Below are 14,032 nucleotides of genomic sequence, written 5' to 3'. Positions count from 1 at the left end.
CTCTGGCCAATTCTTCTGTGGGTAACCATAACTTTAAAAAATTTTTTCTGGGCGATGGAGGGCTTGAAAATGACCTTTAAGAAAATGACCACCCCCCGCAAACCAGAGAACGAGACAATAATCAATGTATTATAAAATCTACTAGCTCATTCATTTCCCCTCTAGATTTTAGTGCTTTTAAATGTTATCAAACATGTCAATGTGGAATACAAGAATCTATTGCAAGGTTGTCCTTAATATTATTTCATAGATTTTTATCTATGTTAAAATGTTTCAGAATTTTTGTAAGCACTTACATAGGAATTTAGAGCATAAAACTTTACTGCTTTAACTTTTGGTATAAAATTATTGCTGTCACTTTAATTTTTTTTTTTCAAAAATGGAAAAAATAAGAAATGGAAGTAATCAACGTGGGTTGCTTTCCTCAGACTATCTTGTTAGGGAGCATATTTTCATCAGTTGATTGGAAATCAGGTAGGGTGTTGTTGGAAGTGGAAACACAGTTTATGGCTGGCCAGCTTTGCTGGGGACTCTGGAGGTGTCACTGCTCTGAACACATCTTGAAAAGAACAGATAGAAGTTAAAAGACACAAAAGCAAATTGTCATTTGCAGAGACATACAATTCAATTTCTTTCCATTCCTTTTAGTAACTTGAAAGTAAGAGATTGCCAACAAGAGATTCTGTCTTATCTATGTTAATGGGTAATATGATATAAAGTTAGCATATTATAGGGTGACTTTTAATAAAGGCTTCAGTTCTGGATTTTGCACATTTAAATCACACCTGTAATTCTTTCAATATAATAAAATTGAAATATAAATTGAATAATGACACCAATTTGTGTCTGATATCAAAATCTGAATGAGCCATCTTTCTTAGTCAGGAGAGTGCTGTGCTGTTTTCAGTGTTGACTTTACGATGAGTCCAAATCCTCCCACATAATGCTTATAAATTCCAAATAGGAAAAAAGCAATTCCTATCTTCCGAAGGCCCATCTACCCCTTTTGGTGCATGGACAGGAGATCCCGAGCTCAGTGGAGACTTTACTACAAGAAGCAATAGAGAAGCTCTGTCCAGCTGCTGTCCTCGCTTCGGGGTGCATTTTGTATTGAAGGTGAAAAGCAGTTCCTTGTTACTGTGGAAACATGCTTTTAAATGGTGTTGGAGGGATTCTGTGTAGACTGTAGAAAACACTCTATATGAGAGCTCCGTGTCCTGGGAAAGCACTGTTACAACCGGGGCTGTAGAACTTCCTGCCCTGGGAATTTTCTAATAAGAGCCAGGCTGGTGTCATTTCACACAAGACCTGCCCGGAGGTGGGGGAATGGATAAAATGACCTTTCCTGCCTCCTCCATAAGGGCTATGACTGGTCCTTAATGAAAACCTGGTACTATGGACTAGTTTGCTATGGAACAATGCTTTTAAGGCCAAAGTTTAATTTCATAACAGCAATCGGATACTGTAGGTAGATGGATTGCACTCTTCGGAGATGGATAGAATGACTTGGTCTTTGGAGCTCATCCCAAGGGGCGACTTAAGGAATATTCTCTGGGAACTGCATCCTGTGCTGGCAAAGGCATTACCTGATGATTTAATGGGCCTTGTCCATTTACAGGTCTTATGATGTATGATTATCACCATCACGCGCCTAGAGTCTAATGTTCAATGTCCGCCTAGTAACTGACACCAACCAAACACGTGGGCCATCCCACTACAGAATTCGCTCTTGTTTCATGGCGGCCGAGTTGCTCAAGACAGTAGCTACTGCTGGTCTTCCTCCCTCCTCTTTGAATCCAAGCGTGTTCTCTTCATCATTAAGTTCTGCAAGTAGAATTCTTCAGTTTCAGTCTACGTTCCTAGGAGGCTGCTATGAAAGTGTATTGGTATTGTACGCAGCCTATTCTTTTTTGATCTCAATGTCTATTTACTTTTACAAAAGTAATAGATACGGCCTACTTGGGGATACCAAATATGAGTGGTTTTGAGTGTGTGTGTGTGTGTGTGTGTGTCTAGCTGATTCACACCAGTAATACTCAATGGACCATCCAAATCAATGCTCATGTTGTTGTCTTTTACAGATTCTTCTGAAAGCAGATAGGATGGCTATGCTTACTCTGAAAATAGGCCACTGGGCAGCCTTTGGGAGGGTAAATGGCAGAGGGAAGCTTTCTGGCCTCCTTTTTGTTATGTGTCCATGTTGAATGCCGCTCTTTTGCTTCTTTTCTGCTGCTGCTGAAACAGAATAAGAGGCACACAATGGGGATAAGAGGAGGGGGGCCAGGGCAGGTCCTACAACAGGTGCAAGCAACATGGCGGCCACTTTCCCACACGTATCGGTCAGTCTCTAGCAGCCTGGGTGATCAAGTGTCTGCCAATTAGAAGCTGGAAGCAAAGAGCAGCAAGGAGGTGGATGCAGGGGGTGAGGAGGGGTGAACCTGGGGAGGGGGCTGGTGTGTCCTCGTATCTTTGTTATGCCCATATCCAAAGCTTGGATGTGTAATCCTATCTGTGTTATTTTGCTTCCAATAATCATGCTCCACTGAGGTTCTGAGATGGTATCTGGGTGATGAGCACAGAGAGAAGAACTATTGTTCCTCCTCCATCTGTGTGAGGCACTGCTGTAAGCGGGACTGGAAAGTTCCCGGAGAGGCAGACACTCAGCAGAAACTGGACTGGGGCTCCCGCAGAAACTGGACTGGGGCTCCCGTGGGCCTTCTTTGCTCTGTACCAACACCTCTGCCCCCTACCTCATATATCATTCAATTTAATGGACTGATAGTGCCTGTCATAGCCTTAAACCTGACCTGAAATTGTGATACTCACTTGGAACAATTTGAGATCAGACAAGTAGAAGACATGTTTGTGGTTAAGGAATTATTTTCAGGGGCCTGTCAAAGTGTTTCCATATGAGGCTAATGCCATTTTTGTAAGGAGCACATGCAAGAGACAATAAATATTATTTCGTTTCCTTTGGTCCATTAAAAAAAAGAAAAGAGTCTGATGGTGGGAAGGAGGCATTCACAGGGAGAATTTTGCAGGAGCAAGTGAAATGTGCTGTTATCTAAGCAAGTATTGGTTTTCTCTTTGCCTTTTTTTTTTTTTTTTTGGTCTTTTATTTTCAATCTCAGTGTCCGTGGGGACATTCCTAAATGCTCTGATTTTAATTCATTTTCATTTACTGCATTACAGAGAGAGAGAGATAGGGCCTCCTATTTCCCTCTCCAAACTTACTTGTATCCCCACAAATCCCTCTCCAAACTTACTTGGAGCTCCTGCTTCAGCCACGTCTTAAACATTGTCACTACACGTCAAGAGCTTTCATAACCCTTAGTATTTCCCTCTTTTCTCTATTTGGTGATTCCTCTCATCTTCCAAGAATAGGACCCAACTCCCTTCTGGTGTCAAAATCTTCCCCAGCCCCTGCGGGCATACACAGTGGCCTCTCTTTTTTGTCCTACTGCCTTCTGCATGCCAATGCCATGCAGCGAACGTGCAGTAATGACTTGTGAATATGGCTGTCTCCTCTCGGGGTGAGGAGTTGTCTGTCTGCAGAGGGGACTCCTCTCCTTTAATTCCATCACTGTCTCATGTGCTGCTCCATAAATGCTGATTGATGAGCCCAGGAATGAAAGGGGCTTTCAGAGGTGGGGACCTGCCAGACTGGAAGACAGGGTTCTCCCACCCCTTTAATGATCTGCACAGGGAGTGCTGGAGCCCAGTTATGAAGGCCATTCAGGGTTCTGTGATAGTCCCTTTCTTAGTAATAAGCATTTTATGTGATTGTAGGGTTGAAGTCAGACTTTGTGCGACTGCTTTTGTGTGTTTGGTTGCATGACAGATGACGATGATAGGATAGGATAGAGTGACGATATCAATAGCTAACATTTATTGTGTGTTTACCATGTACTGGGGGAGCATCTTTGTGTGTATAATCTTATTTTATGAAAACAAGAGCACAGTGAGTTCTGTAAACTATGATCTTCATGTTAGGTGTGAACAACTGAGGTTATTGTGGTGATGAAGTGACTTACTTGGGACTCCACATTAGTAAAGAGTGAAGATGAACTTGGGAAGTCTTGTTCCAGGTGTGACCTGAGACACAGCTAAGGTGCCAGCACTGTCCTGAGCCCTGCTGAGGATCCAGCCTTGCCCCCCTAGAATTTGTTTTTTTTTTTCTTTTTTTTTAAAGATTTATTTATTTATTTATTTATTTATTTATTACTTACTTACTTACTTGTTTGTTTGTTTGTTTATTTATACAAGCACTTGGTAAAGTCAGAAGCGCGGGAGGGTGAGAGAATTCACCAGAGCCAGAGCGGGGAGCAGAGCAGGCAGAATGACGAAGTACACTGCTGAGGGGAGCAGCGGGCGGCAGGAGAGGTCTGTTGTGCCATGTGGGACCCTCTCCAGTGGCCAGGGATGGAACCCATGCTGCAGAGGCTGCAGGCAGCTTCGCAGCCCAGCGCTCAACCGCTGCACCACCAGGGGAGGCCCCCCCCTAGAATTTGAAAGGCATGAGTGCTAACTGTTCCCATAAGAAATGCCCTCCAGTCTTCCAAGATTTTCCCCAAAGTGTGGAGTGTGTATTCTGGCCAGTCTGGGCCTCCAGGCTGGATGAACACTATCAGCTGGGATTCAGGTTGTGTGTGTGTCTAGCCTCAGAAGAAACTTGCGGGATCGAGTGGTTTTCTGGAAAATTGTTGGCCCCAGACCACATCCATCCCAAAGAGCCATAGGAATGAAACTCATGGATTTTCTCTGTGTTTCGAATAATTCATTGGTGTCCTTGAGCTTCTAGTTCCAATTTTTGTGTGAAGTTAACCAAAATAGTTCTGTGCCAACACTTTTGCCAATCAGAGGTACTCTTGGGACAAAATAAAGTATTGACGACTTTAAAATGCTAAAACCATTGCTTATTCCAGGGTCTCTCTTCTATTGAGTTACTTTTCAGTGTTTGTATTTGTTTATTTGCTGCTCTTTTAAGGATTACTTTTCTTCTCCAACAGAAAAAAAGTTTAGTTATATTTTTCAAAGATATTTTCAATTGTATCTGGTGCTCAAAAGCACCAAATTTTAATAAGGAGGGGGATAATGTTGGTTTTACCTGGGTAATATTATATTTTTTGTGGTTGATGATTGGGAAATTTCTAACATTTTTCTTCATCATGTATTTTTAAATATTTTGGCAATTTTGAAAGACTGGAAATATTGACTATAAGGTAAGTCTCTTTCCTATAAACATTACCAGAACTCATTCTAAAATAGAAATCAATGGTCTATACCTATGTCATTTATCATTTTTATAAACTGTTTGCATATAGTTTAAATACATTGAACTATAGACAAGTATGTCAACTATATTTTTCTGTGTGTATGAAGTATGATACACAATTTATTTTTTATTTGCCAGCATTTTTTTTTTTTTTTTTTGGTGACAGAAAATGAGACCAGAATTGCCAAACTGAACCATGGTACTTGATTTCAAATATTTCTTTCCTTTTGATCATGAGCTACCTGGATTTGGAAAGGTTATGAATATGACAGGATTTGAATATTACAGGTGGTGACTAATTGCTGGATATTAGAAAACATTTGTAATGAAAAACATTCTCAGTATTTTCACAAACATGACAGTAGATAAATACTGATAAAATTTTTATGGAATTAAACTGATCTTTATCTGGTGTAGCAAAGTATTTGTTCCTGATAATTTCTTTCAAAGTCACTTTGATAGATGTTAACCTATCCAGGATAGTTTGGGCACTTTATTTAGTTATTAGAGTACTTAAAATACTTTTAAAAATACATCTAAGACTTCAGGAATATTCCTCAGGAATGTTGGCAGAGTGGTACCACTTAAAATGACAGATCCATAGAATTTAAGAGACACTTCACATAAGCACTTTTTTTTTTGTCAAAAAGCCAATGGAGACTCAAAAATTAAATGATCCATAAAGCACAGCAGACAAGTAGTGTGTCATCTTACCTTTTTCTATATTTCCAGAATTTAATTCTAGTTTTAATATTTTAGGTTGCAAGTTCTGCAGGGATCCTACCTTTTTGTTCTGTATAATAACTGGATACATTTAACTTGATTTTACATATTTTCAGTTATGAAGAAGCCTTCCTCAGTAGATAGTAAATGCTACAGTAATGAAATTGTGATTAATTAATTGTGATTAATTATGATTAATTATAAAATAATGGCTTGACCAGCTGTAATATTAATGGTAGTAAGTAGAGTAGACCACACAGGAAAAAAAAAATTAGCAGAAGTTGATCCTTATGGGAAATTGTATAACAGAACAAAACAGGTAGAGAGACAGGGGCTATTCCAGGAATCACAGATCTACTGTCAGTAGTGCCTGAGCAGAGTGTTGCAGATCAATAGCCAAAGTGTCCTGACTCTCCACACCTTCCCAAATCCTACCCTTAGCAACGTGACATCGCAGTTTCTCCTGTCAAGAATTGGCTTCTATTTCCCCATCCTTTGAATCTGGGCTGCACTTGCAACTTGCTTGCACCAACTCAATGTGGTGAAAGTGACCACGTGCCAGTTCTGAGCAGAGGCTGCAAATGAGTCCTGTGTGTCTCTTCTCTCTCTTGTAAACTTTTCCATCTGCCATGAGAACAGGTCTGTGCTCTCCACCCAGATGGTGGGAGATGTTTGGCCACGCATCCTCTGTCACTCTAGATACCAGACCATGAATCATGAGACACGTAGGTGAGGCCATCCTTGACCAGTCATTTGCTAACTGGTTCACTAGCTCACTGCAGACGCACCAGCAGGCTCATCCAAGGGCAGCCAAACCTGACCCAGAGTGACAGAAATGATCAGCTGACCTGCAGACCCTTGAGCAATCATAGGTGCTCCTTGTGTCAAGCCGCTGAGGTTTGGAGTGGTTTACTGGAGAGCATTATTGCGGCAATAGGTAATTAGTACAAATATTTAGCATTCACGTTATGAGTAAAGCAATAGTAGGACCAGAAATTCCACAAACCACACGTAATATTTCACTTAACTCAGATAAGGTCAAAGCAGTTCTTGTTTCATTTATTAACTTGGTTAGATGTTCTTTTGAGTTGGATTTCCAGGTGATGATCCTTTTTCTGAAATTCCTATAGAATATTAGTAAAAAGTGGGACTTAGAAGTCACTTAGTCCAACTGTCCACTTTATAGAAAAGGAATCAAGGCAGATTGAGTTAGAGGATGATCCTACCGTTATGCCCCAGTACTTACAGAGCTGGACTCCACCGTTTGGATGTCTTGACTCTGCTTAGCAAGACAGCATGAGAAGAGAAATATTATATGAATGCTATATTTTGGGGCATTCATAGCTTTGCCATTACATTTTTAGCAAATCATCCAATGTTTTCCCTGCTGATAACCACAGTCATTTCCTACTAGTAGGAAAATGTCTGCAGGCTTGAGATGTAATGGTGACCATGGAATAGACGCAAGTCCGTGATTTGGTGGCAAAGCGAACCTTCCCCTTCTAGATCCAAGGCCTTATTTACCTTCCCACTTAGACCTTTCACCTTGCGACATCCTTTCAGCGTCCAATTTCTTGCCGTATTGAATGACTCCACCCCACGCCTATGAAACATGGCTCAGAACAGTTTCCTATGGGGAGTAAACTGTCATTTTTCACCACATTAAATTTTATAAGTTTCAAGCGAATGGAAAATGGATTTTATTATTTTCTCTCTCTCTCTCACTCTCGTTTTTTTGCCACGAATGTTTTATGGCTGCAAAAACAGAATTTGTGGTTTCAACTGTTCAAGTTTGATGCAGAAAGCTATGGAACCTCTTATGTAACCTGATGGCCTGAATAATTATCAAAATATTTTGCTTTCCACCCTTTCTAAGCTTTAGCAGCAGAAAAAAAAATAGTGTATGCAACCTTTTGACCACAAAATAATAATAATGAGAAAAAGCTCCTTTTACAAGGTCTGCTCCTACAGCTACATAAAGATGTGGTAATGGGGGAAGACCAGAGCCCCATGGCCTGTATCTGCGCCTGTGCCCGGCTCCTATCCAGGCCTGCCTTTCGCAAGGGAGGCAACAGAGTCTAAGAGCAGAAAAGCAGGGCGAAGAGCAGAGACTTGGATGTGCTACTCAGCTTGAAGGCAAGATGGGATTTTGCCACTTGCAGCAAAATGGAAGGAGAACTCAGAGGAGGGATTATGCAAATTCAAATTTGTCAGAAAGATAGACACATGTTGGATGATTTCACCTGCATGGGTTAAACAAACAAAAATAAACAAGTGGGCGCTGAAAATTAGAATGAGGTTACTAGTGGTGAAAAGGATTGGGGATGGGAAAAAAGGGTGGGGGGGAGTATAATGGATGGTGGTGGGGGTTTTAAGTTGTTTTTTTTTCCTTTAAAGAAATAAGACAGAAAGAGAAAAACAAATATTGGATGGTTTCACTAATATGTGCAATATAGGGCCATAAAACCATGGAACAGACAAAACTAAACCAGAATCACTAGGAATCTCACTGTAAATTGTGGCTACCAGAAGGAGAGGGTGGGGTGAGGGATTAAGGGGGGACCATGGGCCATGGTGGAGGCCTGTGGGTGCCTTGGTGGTAAGTATGGTGGGGTCACATGCATCTGAAGAGGTGTGAACCTGTACCTCTGAATCCTATACACTGTTGTAAACCAATGTTACCTCAATTAAAAAAAATAACAATTTTCAAAAAAGAAAAGAATTTTTAAAATTGAGATGGGATTTGATGAACTGGAGAACACTTTAGAGTGATCCAAAACCATATGGTATATCATGCTCTGACTCCAGAACTCATATTCTTCTGATCTAAAAATATGGGGTGCAAAGAGTGTGTGTGTGTGTGTGTTCCTTTTGGCTTACACAAACTATGATTTCTCCGTGTCAACTGAGAACAGAATGTTCTTTTAGCTTATTCAATTTGGTGTCACCCCAGATATCACTTACACAGGGTGAGTCTCGTATTATGAAATCTGGGCTCTCTATTTCCAGAACATTGTGCAGTTGAATCAGGTGCTTGTAATAAACACACAAATATTTACTTACTTAATTTGTGATTATACATTCATGATTCTGTTTTTTTTAGACATTTTTAAGCATCTAATGCATTTACTAATAATTCATTTTAATTTGGCAGTAGTTGTAACTCTGTATTTGAGGTTCTCTGCAGAAACATTTCTTTATGAAATAAGAGTTGTATACACCAGCGTGTGTGTGAACAATAAAGACTACTGCCTTAATGTCTACACCACTCCTCCACCTTGACCCTCTCTCAAAATGAAAGAAAATTTGGATTCCCCTGCTGGTCACATTAATATATTCTTAAGTGTCTTGATTAGCATGGTATACCCCTTTGGGCAAACAAGTTATCTAGTTTTTCAGATGTAGCAAAACAGTAGCTTATTTGCTATTCATTTCCACCAAGTTACATACACTATCAGGTCCGTGAAAGTTTGCAAACTTTCTCACAACATTTATCAGTAGAATACAAAGTCCATGAAAACAGACATTGCCTTGTCCTATCCTGAGACTTTAGCCATGGTCTGTTACATGTCAGCATGCTGGTATACAGCAGGCACTCAATAAATGTTTGCTGAATTATTGAATAAACCCACTAAACTGTACTTCTAATCAGTGGCACACAAATGGCAGATCCTGGTTCATTATTTCTGTCTCAGAGACTGAAGACATAATAATGAAATTACCTGCCCTTCGATCTGTCAAATATCAGGGGTGGGCGATGGAAGAACTGGCTTTCAGTAGTACCAAAATTTAATTCCAAAGGTCTTGCTACAAGTTTACTATTAAACTCCTAAAGTCTTGTTTCCTGATGAGGTGTGTACTTTATTGAATGACTCCTTAAAAAGGATGGTGTGAAGAAAACAGCTATGTGGGATTTAGAATGCAATGTCAATGTACTACACTGTTATAGGAATCATATCAATCCACTCAAACTGACCTGGCCATACTCCTAAAGAGGACTGATGAAAGAATATACAAGATACCAAAATTGATAGTTGCTACCTATGATTTTAGCGAACCATCAAGACCAGGAAATGTTTTGTGCAAAACCTCAGTTGGGTATTAATGGGACTTTAGAGTCTGCTAAGCTTGGCCTGGCAGAGCAGGTTCATTCATTTATGACATATCTAAACTTGAACAAATGACTAGCTCCACATTCCCTGCATACAAAATGATGAAAGTATTTCCCTTTTGGAATGTATAGAGATGGGGAGTGTTAATGGAGCTGAAGTGATTTTCAGTTGCAGACTCTGGCTTCAGATCACCTGTCTGCTCTGTTGCTTACCAGATAAACAGGAGCTCTTTATTCAACTTCTCAACGCCTTAGTTTAATGAATACACAATGTTTACCATTTTCTGAAACATTATGTGTGTTGACTGAATTTTGATCCTTGTTATTATCATTACTTGTTAAGTGGAAACTATTTTAACTCCTACTAACCCCTTCACAGGAGGTGATTCCATTTGGAGAAGATGAATACTGGTGTTTATATTTCATTCCTTGTTAAAGAGATGCTTTGTCGTACTTAAAAATTTTTCTAATTTTCTGCAACTGACATATTTTTGTGGTATTTTCCAAAAAGGAAAGACTGCTTCGATGCCAAGGCAACTTCAAGAAGGGAGTGGTATGGTTGCTGCAGATTCCATTTCTTATTGGATAAATCCCTGTCCGTCAAATGTAAATTCTTGTGATTAGCCATCCTTGCTTCTTGGTTAATAACAGTGGTCCTAGTCCACATATTGAGTTTGGGGGCTGATGGAGTTTCCTTTTCAGATCAACTCTTTGGAAACCCTTCCTGATGGAACTTTGTTCATATAACAGAGAACAATGCAGCCAAATGAGCCACCAGCTGGGGTGAAAGAGATGGCAAAGCTAAAAGGCATATCTCGTTCTGGGGAAAATTAACCTCCCAATTTTGCCCCGTAATTGATTCCATCTGACTGAAGAGTTTCAGCCTCGATTGTAACTGTCATTTGGATAGCTAGGAAGCGAAAGCCTGTAATTACAGTCAGGCAACCCTGTTATCAGAGCCAGGGGAGGGTTTCAGCTCTTCCTATCCCTGGTGATCACAGGTGAGGCTGACCAGGGAGCAGGGAAGGAGAGAGGGGAAAGTAGGACCCCGGTTCTTTCTCCATGGGAATGAGCCCTAAGGCGACCTTCACTGTGGAGAAGAGGTCAGAGGTCTCGGACTCCCCTTGACTTGTCCTGCTATGAATATAAAGAGGCTAAAGCTTCCTGCTTGCTGCAAATTCTCTCCAAGGAGAAGCTTTGCCGGGAGACAGGTAAGAAAGCCCTGGGATTGTTATGATGAACAGGTAGGTGGGAGGGTACTGTGATGCCCTCTAGGATAGGCCATTAGCAACTGGCAATAGCTGTATGATATTCAGTTAAGATCTGTGAACTGAGGTGTGAGCACTGAATTTTACAAACACATTGAATGAGATAAAACTTGAAATTTGCTCCTCACTCATACACATGTGAAGCAGAAGTGACTGAGCCTTTCACACATTGTTGGATGACCATGATTATACTAAGTGTGATATTACTTCTGTGCATCAGGAGAGGATACGTGCTTGCCTCATAGGTTATGTGAGGCCAGTTAAAGCAGAATTATGTTTTTGAAAGTGTGTTCAGGGAGATGAAGATGCATTCCTTTGAGATTTTTTTTTTCTAGAAGCGGTATCCCTTAGTAATGGAACAATGGTCTTGAAATGATAGTGTGATGACAGAATTCAAGTACCAGAACTTGTGTACTTCCTCATTCACTCACTCCTGTGACACACACTCTGAAGATATTTTAAATAAGATTGGCACGATTATTTACATGCCTACCGGCAATCCCAGGGAAATTAAAGTGATAGTCTTCATGAACTTCATACAGCTCCTAAGCTATAAGAAATAGGCTTTCTTGAGGCTACATGTACTAGCGGGAAGAGGCTGATTCTCTTGACAGACAAATTTGTAGAGGCTAGAGAGGAATTTCTTTTAAGATAATTCTTTTGCAATTACAGGCATCTAGTTGTCATTTTTATTAACAATATTATAGCAAATATCTGAATACTATTTTATAGTTGGCAAAAGATGCTTAGCTATTTGAAATTGAAGGGTAAGGATATATCAATTGAAAAAAATTAATTTCTTAGTTACCTTCTAGGTGAAAAGTATGTCTTTGGTGGTTCAAAATTTTCCTAAAGGTCAAAAGTTAGCAAGAAATTATAAATTTATGATTTGAGTATATTCAGAGAGAGGAAAGTGTAATGTAAATGAAGTTTGTTTTTATGATGAGAACTTAAGTTCTGTCACAAGAGACTCAAATATCAACTGGTCTTCAAAATATTAATTATATAACAAACGATTCTCTACTTAAAAAAAAATCTTTTTTTATTGGCATCTTCAGTGTATGATGAATAAACCTATGTGAAGAATAAAGTGGATATTTTTGATTAATTTTCCCCAGATAAAGTCTTATGAGAAAAATAAGATATTTAGGCCCCTTGACACCATCTCTTAAGGAAAGAATCAGGCTCACGTCAAGATCTGAAAAATGAAATAATAAAATGCAAGCCTTCACCTGTATACAGGACAGAAACAAACAAATTGTTAAATTTGGGAAGAATCAACAAAATGTATTTCTTCTTCTATCAAAATTAAATATACAGGTAGTGTATATTAGCTGATATATCAACACACCATTTCTGGTATTAACCTAATTTCTTCTTTTCATGCTCAATATATTCATTGGATTAAAATAAAGAGAGAGAATGGCTGCTACCTGGCAGGATTGCTGCTATTCAGTGTAGGTATCCATGTTTGATGGGGGAGAACATTTCCTAGCTGGATATATATACACACTATGTTTCTTTTTATAGCTACATTGCTACCTGTGGCAAAAATAGGCACATGTTACATGAAAGGGCCATATTGTATTTAACCAATCCAAGACAGCCATTACGTTGCAATCAACTTTTGCTATTGGGAACCATGTTGAATATATTAACCTGCCCCACTGTTTCCAGTATATCCAGTGCTGCTTTATCTGAAGATAAAGGCTATGGGTTGTTGGAGAACGACCTGGCCATTTACCATTTTACTAAAAGGAATTGGAAGAAAGAGTAGGGTAGAAAACCACAGAGTGGACAGCAGGGCAATCTAATTATGGAGGTCAGGCAGCACATTCCTGAGACCCTGGAAGACTAAGTGCTGGAGTATGGAAAAATCCCAATTAGATGATTAATTTAGGTTCTGGGTGTGCTTTTAGCCTATGGCCATGGAGTCGGGAAAAGAAACAATTACCTCTCAAATTGCCATGCTGGACCGATTAATTTTTAATTGAGTGTTGTTAAAGGCATGGAAAATTGTGACATATATAACTCAGAGAAGTAGTCTTGAGCCAGTGGGAGCCACTCTTCTCTCCACAGGAACCCACAGATTTAATCAGAGAGGAAAGTGACTCAGATAGTGCCTGGAGGCAGGGGTTGGCATTGATGTGGAGAGGACTCAGCCACCTTAGAGAGAAAGTTGGACTTCAAAGTGGTCTCAGAGCGACAGCTCATTTTTCCCTTTATCCTCTGTAGCCAGGCTTCCCCACACAACCCTGCCACACAGAGAAGGTCTCCTTAAAACCCATTGTTGCTTAAAATGATGACAACTTCCTTAATTTGATGAACCATATAATTTCATCTAAATAATTAGCACCATTTTCTTACTAGGAGGTTTCTTCTTAACTCTCTGATTAGTATATTTAATCTGGTATCAAGGAGCTACTAATGAGTGACAATAGGTACTTATTATCTTTCTTAAATGTCACCCTTCCCAGCCAGGGTGAAGCCACTGGTCTGCAGAAGTTACACAAGCGTTTGAAGCCCCACAGTTTTAAGGATTAGCACATGCAAAAATAACAGAAATATTAAAATGATAACATGCTGATTGTGGTAACTGAGATTATTATTTAAGATTACTCATTCCAACTGAGCAATCCTACTTTTAGGCATCTA

This window comes from Talpa occidentalis, unplaced genomic scaffold, assembly GCF_014898055.3.
Source record: "Talpa occidentalis isolate TD23 unplaced genomic scaffold, MPIMG_talOcc4v2.1 talOcc4.7, whole genome shotgun sequence".
Taxonomy (NCBI): Eukaryota; Metazoa; Chordata; class Mammalia; order Eulipotyphla; family Talpidae; genus Talpa; species Talpa occidentalis.
This window is presented reverse-complemented; position numbering follows the sequence as displayed.